The sequence below is a fragment of the Protopterus annectens genome, chromosome 3.part0 (assembly GCF_019279795.1).
Source record: "Protopterus annectens isolate FY-2018-M chromosome 3.part0, PAN1.0, whole genome shotgun sequence".
Lineage (NCBI taxonomy): Eukaryota > Metazoa > Chordata > Ceratodontiformes > Protopteridae > Protopterus > Protopterus annectens.
In genome coordinates, this window is record NC_056731.1 from 534066194 (window position 1) to 534080780 (window position 14587).

The following is a 14587-nucleotide window of genomic DNA, read 5'->3' on the forward strand; positions in this document are numbered from 1 at the left end:
CAACAGGTAGGGAGTATTGCCTTAATTATGCAGATTGAAGAACATGGACTGTTGTTTATCTGGCCAAGTATGCACCTCTTTTTATGTAGGAAAGACGAACTGCATGTTGAAAGACAGAATTCTGAAGCATCTTTCATCCATAAGGTTACAAAATGAGCACAATGCATTTTACCAGCATATATGAAAGAATTCTGATCATACATTTAAATTCATGGATTTACAAATTATGCATGTTCACATTAGGGGAGGGGATTTAATCATACAGAATACAATGAAATGAAGTGGATCATTGAATTAGCAGCAGATAAAGTCCTTGGTTGAAATGGGGTTATACCTTTAAAGCCAGCACTAAAATGGAGGGTGCAATACTGAAGTCTGACTGGATAATGTCTTACTGAAAAATTGTGCTGTTAGTTGGGTTTGTTATCTGATGAAGGGCATGGACCCGAAAGCGCTCATGTAATATGGATTGTTTTATATGTGGTTTTTATTAGTGTGACTTGGGCTGGTGGTTTCACTGCTCTTTATTGTATTCCTTTTCTTGCGTATATTGGGAATACATGTATGTGTTGTTTCACTTTTCTTTGTAATCTCAAGAATTGAGCTGATGCACGACATTTCATTTAGGCTACATGTGTGTAATTCTAAACGATAATAAAGTTTACTTTGACTTCCCTGAGTTTATCTCCACTGTTCGCCCATATGTGCCTGTCTGAAGGCTTTTGGGCAGATGGGGAGGCTCCAGATACAGCAGACAATTTTGGACAATTCTCCCACAGGGGCAGGAAATAGTCTCTTAAGCAGCAGCTTACTGCACATTTCAATAATGGCCCCTTGACAAAGGTAATACAAATGCTATAATCTTCATGAAGGTGGGCAGCGCCCAAACACATTGTGGATGGGTGTAAGAGTTTGGAATCTTATGATCGCAGGCCACACACTTATTAAACCTAGAAACTTATTGGACATGATTGAAAATTGAATATCTAAAAGCCCAAAGAAAGAACAATAACGTGGTAGGTGAACAAACCACAAACAGCAGCAAGATATACCACTACAAAGGACTTAAGGGAAGTAAAGGTACAAGAGTAAAATTAAGGGAAGCAAAGGTACAAGAGTAAAAACAGAAGCTTTTGCACTTTTACTTTGTTTTGGTTAAGAGGGAAAGAAAATGGGATTTCCAAGATGGCTGCAAATTGAACAGCTCGATTTCAACTCTTCTAGTGTGAAAAAAAAAACACAGGTAAGGGGTAGAAACTTTGCAAGTTTAACTAAATTCAGTTAATGGCTAACAAGTTCACTGTCTGGATGCCAGCAAAGAAGAAATTTGGAGAAAATCAACTAGAAAAGAGAAAACAGTGATAGCTAAAAGTAGTTCGAGATCGAGCATGCAAGACGTGGCTTCCAGTAATCTACAGGAAAAATAAAAAACAAATGTGCTCAGAGCTGATTAAAATAAAATACTACAGTTGCCACCTGTCCCATTACCAGCAGGACACACTCAGGTTGAGCTGCCTTATCCCGTTGCCTGCTGTGCAAAGTAGCGGGACTTGAAAAGTCCCGCTTTTAAATCATACTGAATCGCCATGAAAAAGCTGCAATTACTTCCAGCTTTTCCACAGCGATTCAGTTACATCACCAACCCGGACCTGCAAGCAAAGCTATTCCTGTTAGTTCCGGGTGTTTTAAATCGTGCAGCAATAATTGGGCTGCAATTCATGAAGGGGGTGGGGAATGGGGCAGAAAGAGACCTACAAAGATCGTGGCTGTAGAGCAGTTTGTTTTTAGCACTTCTACAGCTGCTAACGAAAAAGACTGAGATTTGTTTTTGTTTTTTTCTTCATAACAGCCGAGCCAGTCAGCCATCCATCCAATCATCCAGCCATCCATTTATTCATCTATCCAGCCAGCCAGCAATCCAGCCATCCATTCAATCATCCAGCCATTCATCCATCCAACTAGCTACTTCCACTAACCATCTAGCCACTTCAGCAGCCAGCCAGCCACTCCAGCAGGCAGCCAGCTGTTGTACCCATAACAGCATCTCCTTCACCACTCCTGTGGTGATATCAATGAAGAGGGTGTGACCAGTGTCATAATGGCTACACTCCCATGTCCCACTTTGGCCCACTTAAAAGGTGGCATCCCTACAAAATACTGGAGTACATAAATTCAAATAACAAAAGGGTGGAAAATGTGCAAAGCTTTAAACAGCTACTCAAATAAGCTGATAAAACTGCAAAACACAGAGGTCGAAATGCAGAAAAGGCTGACCTGAGTATAAGACTGTTCAAGAAGAGCTACTTCAAAAAGAAAATGGTAGATTTAGAGGACACAGCATGCAGGGAAAACCAGATATTTTCTGATGTACTAGAAAAACTAAACGTAATGCACTGTATTAATTTTTAAATCAAAATTAAGCAACGAGCCTGGTATTCCACAGCAGGATTTGTTAACTGAAAGTTAACACACTGTGCATGCTCCAAATCTGGCTGAGGTAAAGCAGTAAAGACCTGTATTAATTAAGATGCAATTACACCAGTAGAAAGAACTGATCCTGACAAAATATTAAAAATTGAAGAAAACAGAGTGTTTGTGGAAAATGATTACTCACTGTACACCAGGCAGAGGAGAAGCAAATTCATCCCTGCAATCAGGGAATGTGTAGAGGCAGGCGTGAGATTCAAGATGCTGTACCCAGTTCAGAATATTTGTTTTCTGGAAGATCAAAGTAATTTTTGATGAAGAACGGGCTAAGGAGGAAATATAAGTTTCTCCAATAAAAAGTGAGTCATTAAACAGATGGGGATTTTGCTTCTCACCCTTCTGATAATAAAACTTACAGACTTTGCCTGTGAAACATTTTCCAATGTTCCAAAGGAAAATGTTTCAGAAAAAAAGTACAGGAGCTGAAAAGAAGAATCAGGAGTACCCTGGACTTCGACTTCTGGGGTTGGGATGGAGATGAAAAGGAAGACCAGCAAGATTGAAATTCGTGAATAAATGTAAGACTGTAAAGTATCAATCATTTGTACAATATGGCTTTTGAAGAAAATTTGGAAAGATTGCATTTTGTTTACTTTGTTAAAATTCTGGGGACTGAAACACATATGCCCCATTTCATGACATAAATGTTTAGAATGACAAGGAGGGGAAGGAGAGAAAAAAAGAAAAACAAGTGTATTGATCTTAACAGTATTTGTATGGGACATTTCACGATACAATTTGCATGTTACAGAGTAAAGTACTTTCAGTTATTCTTACATGTGATAAAGATACTAAACTAAACAAGTGTTTTTCTTCTCTTTCATTTACAGTTTTAAGAAATATAAGCATTGCAATGTAAAAGAGAAATAGTGCTGGACAAAAGCATGTTTTAGATGATGTACTGTAATCTTAAGTTTGCTGAGGTGGAAGATGGGGTGTTGAAGTGTACAGATTATAATATATGCAGAGCTGATATGTTCTCTCAATTCTGCATACGTGAATGTCTGGACTAAAGCATTTGGCTTTATGTAATAACATTTTTTGTGCAAACAAGTAAATAAGAGGATACTGAATGCAATGAAAAGTTTTCCTTTTGCAAATGCTCAGCGCAAGTTGAAAGGTTTGCAGAGCTGTATATTTGGTAGTTGTGTTTCCATGGAGACAAACTGGCTATACGGGGAAGTAATGAAAGTCAGAACACTTTTTAAGGCTAAAAGGTTAATGCTTTTTGAAGGCATATAAGCTTGTCTTTCAGATCTGGGAGGGGAATGAAGACAAAAGAACAAACAGCAATTAGTACAAGTAAGAACAAAGGCTGTAACATCCATCACAGCACAGATAACCTTAATATTAGCCTTAACTTATGCCTGTGTGTGCTGTCGATTTAGGACAATTGCTCCTATCAAGAGGATTATACTTCATTACTTGAAGGATACTAGTTTGTATGTTAGATTTAAGATGAGATTATGGGTGTACTTGCTTTTTTGATCTAGGGTTTTTATTAAAACAAAAAGTCTTAAAATGTGGCATAGGTTCAAATAGAGATAACAAGTAAAAAGAAGTTGTGTACTCACTATAACGTTCCATGTTTGTTGTCCATCTCGCCATTCATTCTTGCAATGATGGGTTCGGAACCGATCCTCGGCTCCGACTCGGCTGAATACATAGCTGAAAGTCTCAAACCTGGCTTGTGGCAAGAAGTTATCCCACAATGCAGTGGTATAATTCCGCAGATCTTGTTTGCTGCTACTAGTGTACAACATGTACACTATATACATATCAACAAATATATACAAGTCTATACTATGCATACTAGAAGGAGAAACATGCTGAGACAAAAACTCCTGAAAGTAGTAAAACAATCTACCAGGTCCACAAGGAGTCTTTGGCAGGGGGAAGGAGGGAAGGTTCTTAAGAATGAACAGCGAGATGGACAACATGGAATGTTATGGTGAGTACATAACTTCTTTAGGTTATGTTTTCCTATCTCGCCTTCATTCTTACAATGATGGGACAGTGTCCTAGCACCTTTAGCCCTGGGTGGCTCACGGGAGTACACCTTTAAGCACCATGGAACCAAAGGATGCCCTGTCCCTGGAAGCCAAATCCACTTTGTAATAAGTGATAAAAGTATGCAGAGTAGTCCAACTGCTGCTGCACAAATATTATCCATGGGAATTCTGGCTTGAAAGGCCTAGTGGAATGAGCCTTCATTGTGAAAGGTAAATCTCTGTGATTTGAGTTATAGATGAATGTAATACAATTAGAAATCCAACTGGAAACAGTACTTTTTGAAACTGAGCTTCCTTTTTTGCATCCGAGAAGGACACAAATAATTGGTCAGATTTTCTGAAGTCTTTGGTCCTATAAAAACAGAATCTGAGTTGTCTATGCACGTCCAGTTGATGTAATTTGTACTCTGCCTTGTTGCTATGATTAGGAAAGAACACTGGAAACTCTACAGATTGGTTTATGTTGTTTGAAGAGACTTTAGGTAGAAAGGATGGGTTAGTACTTAAGGATACGACTATACTTATGAAAAATCAAACATGGCGGTTTAATAGAAAGAGCTTGCAATTCTAACACTATTCTAGCAGACGTTTAAGCCATTAGAAACAAGGTCTTCCAGGAAATTAACTTGAGGTCTGAAGATGAAGACAATTCAAAAGGTGGTAACGCGAAATGAGACAAAACAAAATTCAGATTCCAAAAAGAAAAGGGTTCCTTAAAGGGAGGTCTTAATAAGGAGGCACCTTTTAAGAAGGCTCTACACAACCTATGTGACATTAAGTTGGAAGTAGAATCACCAATGTGAAAACTAGAAATTGCAGCAAGTTGAATCCTGATGGTTGCTGCAGCTGAGCCTTGTTGGAACAGTTCCACCAAAAATTTCAAAATAGAATGAATAGGTGCAGAAAAGGGACTGATGTTCCTGTCTTGAGCGCAAAAGGAAAACCTCTTCCATTTACTAGAATACAGCTTTCTAGTGGAAGCTTTATGCAAGGACATTAAGATATGTCTAACTGTAGGAGTGAAATTGTGAAGCCTAACTGGGAAGTGGAGCAGTAGTGGAGTCAATTTTAGGGTGTGGAGAGAAGGTTGAAGCTCCCCTGATATATGAGTCAACAGAGCTGGCACTGGGTCCAGAGTCCAAGGCTTCTCCTGAAGATGAGGCCAAAGAAAGGGGATCCAAACTTGGCGAGGCCAGTAAGAAGCAATGAGAATTATCCTGCTTCTTGAGTACTGTGCTTTCTGAATTACTCTGGGTATGAGAGGAAAAGGAGGAAAGGCATAAAGAAGTCCCGAGGGCCAATCGTGAGCAAGTGCATCTCTCGGTGTCTCCCCAGAGGGGGATTAGGGTAAAGTAGTTGCTGCACTTGGCATTCATGGGAGTGGCAAAGAGATCACAGCAAGGCTGTCACCATGTTTGGAAAATCATTTCCACTACATTGTGATTGAGAGACCACTTGTGAGGCATTAGGATTGCTCTGCTCAGCTTGTCCGCTATCACGTTGGACTTCCCCGGAATGTGCGTTGCAATTAGAAAGCACTGGGAAGAAACTGCCCATTGCCACACTCTTAGGGCTTCTCGACAAAGAGGGTAAGATCTGGTTTCCCCCTGTTTATGTACTAAACCACAGACATATTGTCTGACTGTATCGCAATTGTCCCTAGAGGAAGAGTCTTGAAGTGCTTGCAACGCAAGAAGTACTGCTCTCATCTCTAGAACATTTATATGCAAGTAAGCCCCGTGTTCTTGTCATGTACCTTGGACTGTTCTTCCCAGATAATACTCCCCCGCATTATCTGGGAAGAGTCCGTGGTCACTGTAGCTATGGGCTGATGTGGAACAAAGGGTCTGCCTATTGTCACCTGAGTGGAGTGTATCCACCATTTTAAGTCATTCTTGCAAGATTCCATTACTCTGATCAAGTGAGACATCGGAAGCTCTTGAAGTGTCCATTGGGAGAACAACAGCCACTGAAGGATCCTCAAGTGCATTCTGGCAAGAGGGACCAGTGTAATATTGGAAGCCATTGTTCCTAGTAATTTTAGAATTATCTTTGCTTTCACTTTGGTCTTGAGAAGGAAGTGAAGTATCTGCTGTCCAAGTGCTATAACTCTTTCTGTTGGAAGATGTGCTACCATGGAAGAGGTGTGCAGATCTGCACCTATGAATGTAATATGTTGACAGGGCAACAAATTATATTTTTGAAAGTTTACTGTAATGCCCAGCTGATTGCAGATGCCCAAAGTTAGAGCCCTGGCTTGTAGTAGATGCTTGGTGGTGGCAGATAGGAGCCAGTCGTCTAGATGGGGTAACACTCTGAATCCTAGATGTCTCAGGTGAGCCATGACTACTGCCATACATTTGGTGAACACTCTGGGGGTTGTAGTGAGACCAAAGGGCAGAGCTCTGAACTGATAAAGGCTGGCTCCCAGCCGGAAGTGTAAGTGCCTTCTTCATGTCTTGTCCATTTTTATGTGGTGAAAGCATCTTGAAGGTCTATCGAGCACATCCAATAGTCCTTCCCTAAAAAGGGAAATATAGACTGCAGTGTCACCATTCGGAACTTTGACTTCTTGACAGATTTGTGAAACTTGCTTAGGTCTAATATGGGCCTCCAGTCCACTGTTCTTTATGGCATCAAAAAAAATCTTGAGTAATTTCTGAATCCTATTTGGTCTGCGGGGACTTCTTGGATGACTCTTTCCTGGAGCAACTTTTGAATCTCTATAGTTTCTTGTTCCCTTAGATTGGGTGGGACATCTAGATTATTTTGGTCTGTAGAACAGGGATGGGAGTATCCTCTGGATATTATATTTAGTACCCATTTGACTTGTGTGATTATTTGCCAGGCTTCTGGTTACATTGACTAACTTCCCCCAACTGCATCCAGAGTACAGGAGTTGGGCCTCCTTTCAGGAGTGCTGATAAGGGCCTCTGCAAAAGGAATCATGGTCACCCTGGTTTTGCAGGCCCCCTCTGCCTCTGGGGCGGCATCTACCGTTAACTCCCCCTCTGCCCATGGAGAAGGCATCACCCTGAGCTTCCTGGAAAACTCTCTGGGATCTTTTGAACCACATCTTTCCACTCTTCTGGCCTTTAGGATAAGGTCTTGAAGGTACAGAAAAATGTACTCCAATGGCAGAGAGGGCTTTTCCTTCCTGCTCGCACCGGGTTAGTGGGTCTTTTGCTTTGGGTCCAAAGAGTGAGGAACCATCAAAAGGGGTGTTAGTAAAGGTAGACTTATAGGGCTCTGCAAAATTGCACAAGTGCATCCAGGAGTGTCTCCTAAGGGAAACTCCGGAACCCGCTGCCCTGCTTGCTCCATCTGCTGCATACTATATGTGCCTTATGGAGGAGTTGACAATGGAATTTAGAGTGAACAGCTGGGGGAAGACCTTCTCGTTCACCCCTGCAGCCAATGAACTTTGCAGAGCATCTCCTAGCTCTTTCAGGAGATCTCTTTGTAGCCTTGTAAAGTGGGATAAGTAGTTCAGCAGTCACAGTGAGAAAGTCGGTGATGAAAAGACACACATCTCGTATCTGTCCATCGTTCGAGAGTCTTTATTTGGAGGATGATCAGATGATAAAGTCTCTGCAAGTTCCTTCTTGCTGATGCCACCACCATAGTATCTAAGGGTACCTCCTTGGTTAGAAAATCCTTGCCCGCAGGAGCAAACAAAAATTTGTTTGGCCTCTGAGGGACCGGTTCCATAGGGTCAGGTGACTCCCACGACTTCTGACTAACCAGGCCCATTAGCTCATCAAAAGGCAGAGACACCCAGGAGGCTAAAAGTTGAGATCCAAAAGCCTTCAGCCACACTGACTCCTCATCAGAAGGGGTGGTGGCCTGCCAGCCACCTCTGCTCGAGGATCTCTAAAATATCTGCAAATGAGTTATCATCAGAGAATGACCGTGGGGACCCTTCCGACTTGAAGTCAGTCTCTGAATTGATGGACTTGCCTGGGGAGTCAACATGCTTCCTCTTGCAGGTTCTTTTCCGAGGTGGCTCCTCAGAAGGATACTCTGGGGAGGCCTCGGAGGAAAGGAGTTCACCCATTGGGGGATCCTGAAGCTCTGGATCTCTGCTGTCCTGTGGAATGGGGGGTACCAAGACAATAGCTGGTGTCTTAGGGGGACGAGTCCTAGTATTATTCTGTGGTGCTGAATGGGTAGACAACACACTCATCAGCTCAAAGGCAGATCCCACAGGCTCCGAAAACTCCCTCGGCTCCCAGGAAGTTACCAGAACCAATGAGATCAGACCCGAGGCCGATGTGGGAGATGAGCTAACCTGGGCCGACGCTCCGAGGGGCAGACTTGGCAACAAAGAGGATTGAGGCCGAAAATCCCCCCAGGGGATGACCAAGGAACCTCAGCTCCCAGACTCCCCAGATGGCACAGAGAGAGTTGGAGCAAATGTCGGCTCCGTGAACATCAAAGGGGGTCCTGGAAAAGACGGATACATAGTAAGCAGTAAAAAGCACTCCAACTCTGAAGGAGGAAAAACAGTGGGTACCAGTAGGCTCCGAGATGAAATGGGTGGGAGCAGAGAACAATTTAGTCAGTGCCAACGACTTCAGGAGTCCGCGCACCACCCGTTCCACGTCATCATCCGATAAGCTCCTGGTGGACCTGGAAGACAGGGCTGGAGAGCAAGACCTATGAAGCAGTGGGGATCTCAACGTTGGAGAAACAGATGAAATATCCATGGACCGGCTCAGAGTGGAGTTATCCTGTGGCTCCGAGGGCTTTCTAGCAGAAGTACCAGGCCTGTCAACCAAAATGACCTCAGACGGCTCAGAGGACTGTGGAGCCGAGGAAGTAGTGGCCTTGGAAATTTTTGGAACTTTGACTGGCGGCTCTGACTGAGCCAATGTTGCGGGCGGGTGAATGCCTTTTCTGAGACTTATCCTTTTTGGAGGAAGGACACAAAAAAGAGGAAGAACAACTATGGATGGCTTCCTCAAAAGAAGGTTTTAACAGCCCTTTCAGAATAACTTTGTTTCTCCTTTCCTGAAGTGCTCTAGCACTAAAAGAGAGACAAAAAGTGCAGTCTTCTTGGAGATGAATGGCATCAAGGCAATAAACACATATAACATGTCCATCTGTGATGGACATTTTTTGTGAGCACTTCTGAAATTTTTTAAAGCCCGAAGGCTTATGTTCTCTTTTGGGTCTTTGGACATATTTAAGGTAAGACCCCAAAGGCGACAGCAACAAGAAAAAATTTAGCTAAAGACTAATGGAAAAGCTAAAGCTACACCAAATGTTACTACGGGACAAACAAAAGGAAAGACAACCAGGGGAAGAAAAACAGAACCTCTAACTCAAACGGTTCTATTTTCTAGACAAAACAATAATACACTATAAGCCCTCTAATTTAAATGGGCAAATAGCTCTCTAAGTTAAAAGAGCTATAAAGAAACTATCAGACAAACAACAACCACTACAAGGGATACCAAAAGGGCCTACAAAGCGATGGCATAAACTGTGCTAAAAGGGGGAAAAACTAACTCTACCAAACAGAGAGCAGCAAGGAGGCATGAGTTAAATAAAATAAGAAACAAGTCTATTTATAAGCAAGTATAACAATTATAGAAAAAGGTAATAGAAAATTTGTCACAACTTAGCCACGGCCAAGATATGCGTATCCAACCTCTTAAAGTGGCAAATGAGATCTGGGGAATTACATCACTGCATTGTGGGATACCTTCTTGCCACAAGCCAGGTTTGTGACTTTCAGCTTATGTATTCGGCAGAGTCATCATTGCAAAATAGGACAACATGACATCAAATGTTTACAGATCAAACTGCCAAACAGTGGGTGCCATGTAACACTAAAGCTGGAAACAGACATTTAAAAATGCTGTTATATGCAACAGATTGGGATAATAACTTAACATAATGCTACACTAAACATATTTTGGAATGTGAATGGCCTCACAGACAGATAAAAGGTAAAGTAGAGTGCAAATCGCAATGGTACAGCAGACACATGGAAAGAAGAGAGCATGTGAATTTGATAAAGAAAGAATTTCAGGATGGATATTCAGCAGAAAACCAGGGACAAAGGAAGAGAAGAGTACTTATACCAATTGCTAGAGGAGTTCCAATAGTTATAGAAAAGGGGGGAAAAAAAGATAGCAATGGTAGATTTGTGGCAATAAGTGGCTACTGGTAAGGGAAGAGGAGTACGCTGGCATATATTTACATTCCACCTAAAACTGCTACTATAGAGTTTAAGAAAATTTTAAAACTAATCAGCTTTCATCGAGGAATATTACTTGTATGAGGGGACTGGAAATTGATTTGCAACACTAAAGACGAATCTGGGGGCCTAGAAGGGAATATACAACAAAAGAGGGTAGATTACTGAATAAATTTATGAAAATATTTGGTCTGGAAGTCATGAATTCAATGGTAGGAACTAATGAGAATTGACATATTGCAAAAGGAACAAAAACTGTATTGGGCTACACAGAAACTATACTTAACAGGAGCATGTCCACTTAACTGAATAACTGCTTGGGCTCATGTAACAATAATAACAAAGATAAAAATGAGGGTTAAAAAATGATGCAGTTGCGCTTCTCCACTTGTTTTACAAAGAGGGGAATTTAAGGAATTGGTAATAGAAATTAGAGAACTACTAGAAAGAAATTTCTTCAGAAGCTCTATCGAGCGAGTGGGATAAAATGAAAGTAGAGTTTAAAATGCAGTAGAAATAAGAGAGACAGTGAGATGGTTAAGTAAAAAAAAATATTTAAAGGTGTTAACAAAGGTTAAAGTATTGCAGAATAAGGGAATCTCATTGAAGAACAGCTGCAAATGCACACTGCTAAAGATAAAATAAGGGAGTACACGGATAATATGTACGAGTTCAGAAAGACTGCTGTTAAGGAACTGGTTTTTTTTGAATACTCCACACAACAAAAACTGTTAACACGATGACTTAGGAAAAATTAAGTAGAAAGGGTTGCTGCCAAACTTCTGAAGCCTGTAACAAGAAAAATAACCAGAGATTGTATAGGTATTAAGAGATATTTCAAAAATTAATGAAAATTTGTATAGAGCAGAGAAATGTGGAAAACAAGGAAAAACTACAAATGGAAATATTTAAGAAGACTTGGGTATGCCAAATTAAGAGGTGGATGAGGCTCAACAATTAACAGTTAATTAAGATAGGAGGGATGAGATAAAAATGGTGATGCATAATCAATCTGAAGGAAAGTCTTCAGGAATACATGGTATTCCTGTGGAAGTTTGGAAGTTAGGAGGGAAGAAAGTGATAATGATCTAGAAGGTTCTGTTTAATAGTAATTTAAATGGAGAAGTACCAACATCCAGGAAGAAACCTGTTATTACCTAAAGACAGTAAACACCCATCAGACCCAGCTTCATATAAGCCCATTTCAATTTTAAACAAGTACTATAAAGTGTTTAAGTCTATAACAGCTAAAAGGAATGGCAAAGATGTTGCCAAAATTGATTGCTATGGATCAATGTGGTTTTGTGGAAGGCAGGTAAGCAATGAAAAATTAATAAAACAATGGATCCAGATGGAAGCAAAATGTAAGAAAATACCATTTTTGGTGGATCTTGATGCAGAAAATGCATTTGACAGAGTAAGCTCGGATTTCAGGAGAGGGGTATGCAAGCATTTGCATTCACTGATATAACAGTATGGTTAATTAGGACATACAAGTGACTTGAGGTGAAACTTAAAGTGGGAGGGTTCCTATCTGCATTATATTTAAAGTCACTGGCAAAGAAAATAAGGGACACAGATAATCAAGCATACAACTGGCATGGAAATCAAGAAAAGTTGGCTTTATTTGAAGTCAATATTATTTTGCATCAGATAAAACCAGAAAATTACATCAGCGTTGTGGAACATTTTGATACAGTTGTTTTTTTTTCACATGTAAAAATAAAGCAGTTAAAACAAAAGCTACAGGTATAAACTACCCACACACGAATTTGTTCAGCATTACCCAAACTTATCAGGGCACGATAAAATGAAGTATTTAGAAGTATGTGCTAAAACGGATAATTAAAAAAGGGTACAAGCAAATTACATAGGAAAAAATGGGAATTATGGGAATAATACATACAGAGGAGGAACAAGATTTAAAAGTGGGCAGGATATGAATGAGCTATGTAATGTATGACTGAATGATTGGACTAAGTCAATATTGTTTGTTTTCAACGTATATATATATATATATATATATATATATATATATACATACATACATACATACATGTATGACTGCCTATGTTACATGTGAAAATTTAATAAAAATTTTTTTTTTTTTAAATACAAGAAAGAGTCAGGCATATTTTTGTCAACCAGAAGAGAGGTTGTGGGCAGTAATTAATAAAGAGTTGAAGGGTTTTAACTAAAAGGGGAAGAGGCAAGGGTCATGTAGGTCAGCTCCACAGAACAAAGTGGTCTATGATTACCTTATTTCAAGGGAGATGATTACCTCATTTGAATAAATATTTAAGAGCAACACAGATATGGCTCATATACATAACACATGCAGAAAGCTATAATGCAAAGTGGAATGGGATGATGAAGTAAGCAAAAAACTCAAGAAATAAGGAGATTCTACATTAATTAAGCAGCAAAAATTATTCTAACTAATCCAATACAAGAAAAGAGAAACAGGATTCTGCTGATAGGGATGACTGTAATTACAGGTCCAGAGAATCTGCAGGAGGGGGCTTGAGTTTATTGAAGAAAGCGGACACAGGAGCCAAGGTATTAGGAGCAAATAACTAGAGAGGGAAAGGTAACAGAATGGGAAGTTGCCAATAAGACATTTGGAAAGGAGGCCAGAGGCTGCTTTCCCTATCAGGGACTGAGGGCATTGACAAAGAAAGGGATAGGGGAATCCTAAGTCAAAGATATAGTCTACTAGAGTATTTAGTTGAATCTATAACAAAAGCTGCTGTTAACGAAAAATTAGTAAGGCATATAAAATACTGCATGATAACTATTGGAATCAATCAGACGAGGTTAGAAAAGACTGGAAGACAGACTGGATAAGCAAATCACAAAGAAATGCTTGGAAGGACATATGTAGAACTCCCAAACATGTAAAAGTTTAGGAATTTTCCTTAGAAGTTTTTACATAGGTACTTTTACACAACAAGCAGACTCCAAAGATTTTTCCTTAGGTAGATGGAAAAAATTGGAATTGTGATGGGGAAGGAGGAAGTAACTGGGAACAAATGTTTTGTAAGTAGAAGTTACATACATATAAATACTTCAAGCATAGGCATTAATATCCTTCTAGCCTGCCAATATACAAAAACACTTGTGCCCATAATAAAAGTGTCCAGGCTGTTCTTAAAAAAATCTAAACTAGTACTTCCTTTAAAGTAATTTAGTAGTCTGTTCCATGCATCAGTTGCTCTCTTGGAGAACCAATTAGTATATAGGATCATAGGAAGTTACTAGGCTATTGGCCCTGAGGAACTTAGAAGCTTAGCCAAGAATTTAGCCCATGTTCTAACAAGTCAGCATCCTATGCCACTGTCCAACAGGGACAAAGGAGGAATCCCAGACTTCTCATTTATACAGAATCTTCTACATATGCTGTCTGATGATTGTCTACTGTGTTTTGATAACCCCAAACACTCCCTGAGATAGTCGTCTCTAAATGCCCTATATACCTGAATAAGATCTCCTCTTGGACATCTATAAGAGACACTGTAAAAGTTCGGATATTTTAGTCTTTCAGTAACTTAAATATTCATATCCATGATTGCCCTTGGTACATTTCCACTGTACTCTTTCCAGTTTATTCATGCTTGTTTGTATACTGTTATTTCCTACACATTATAAAATGTTTTATACAACCTATAGTTCTATAACTATCATTAACCAACTGGATGATACGATTACTAAAACTCAAATGAATCTACAGTTTCAACACTGTGTCCTGTATTAAATATTCAGTTACAATTTATGTCTCCCAAATCTCAAATTCTTAGTTTTTGATGTATTTATCAGCATATTATTCTCCTGTGCCCAAGTGGTCAATTTAATCAAGTTCTTTAGCAGACATGCCTCATCT

The 14587-nt window shown here is 40.0% G+C and overlaps 1 protein-coding gene across 1 annotated transcript in view; it reads right to left on the minus strand.

Annotated features, from left to right (window-relative positions):
• Nucleotides 1–14587, minus strand: part of LOC122796865 (programmed cell death 6 interacting protein) — a 1552575-nt gene that overhangs the window by 821090 nt on the left and 716898 nt on the right. The gene's annotated exons all lie outside the window — the stretch shown is intronic.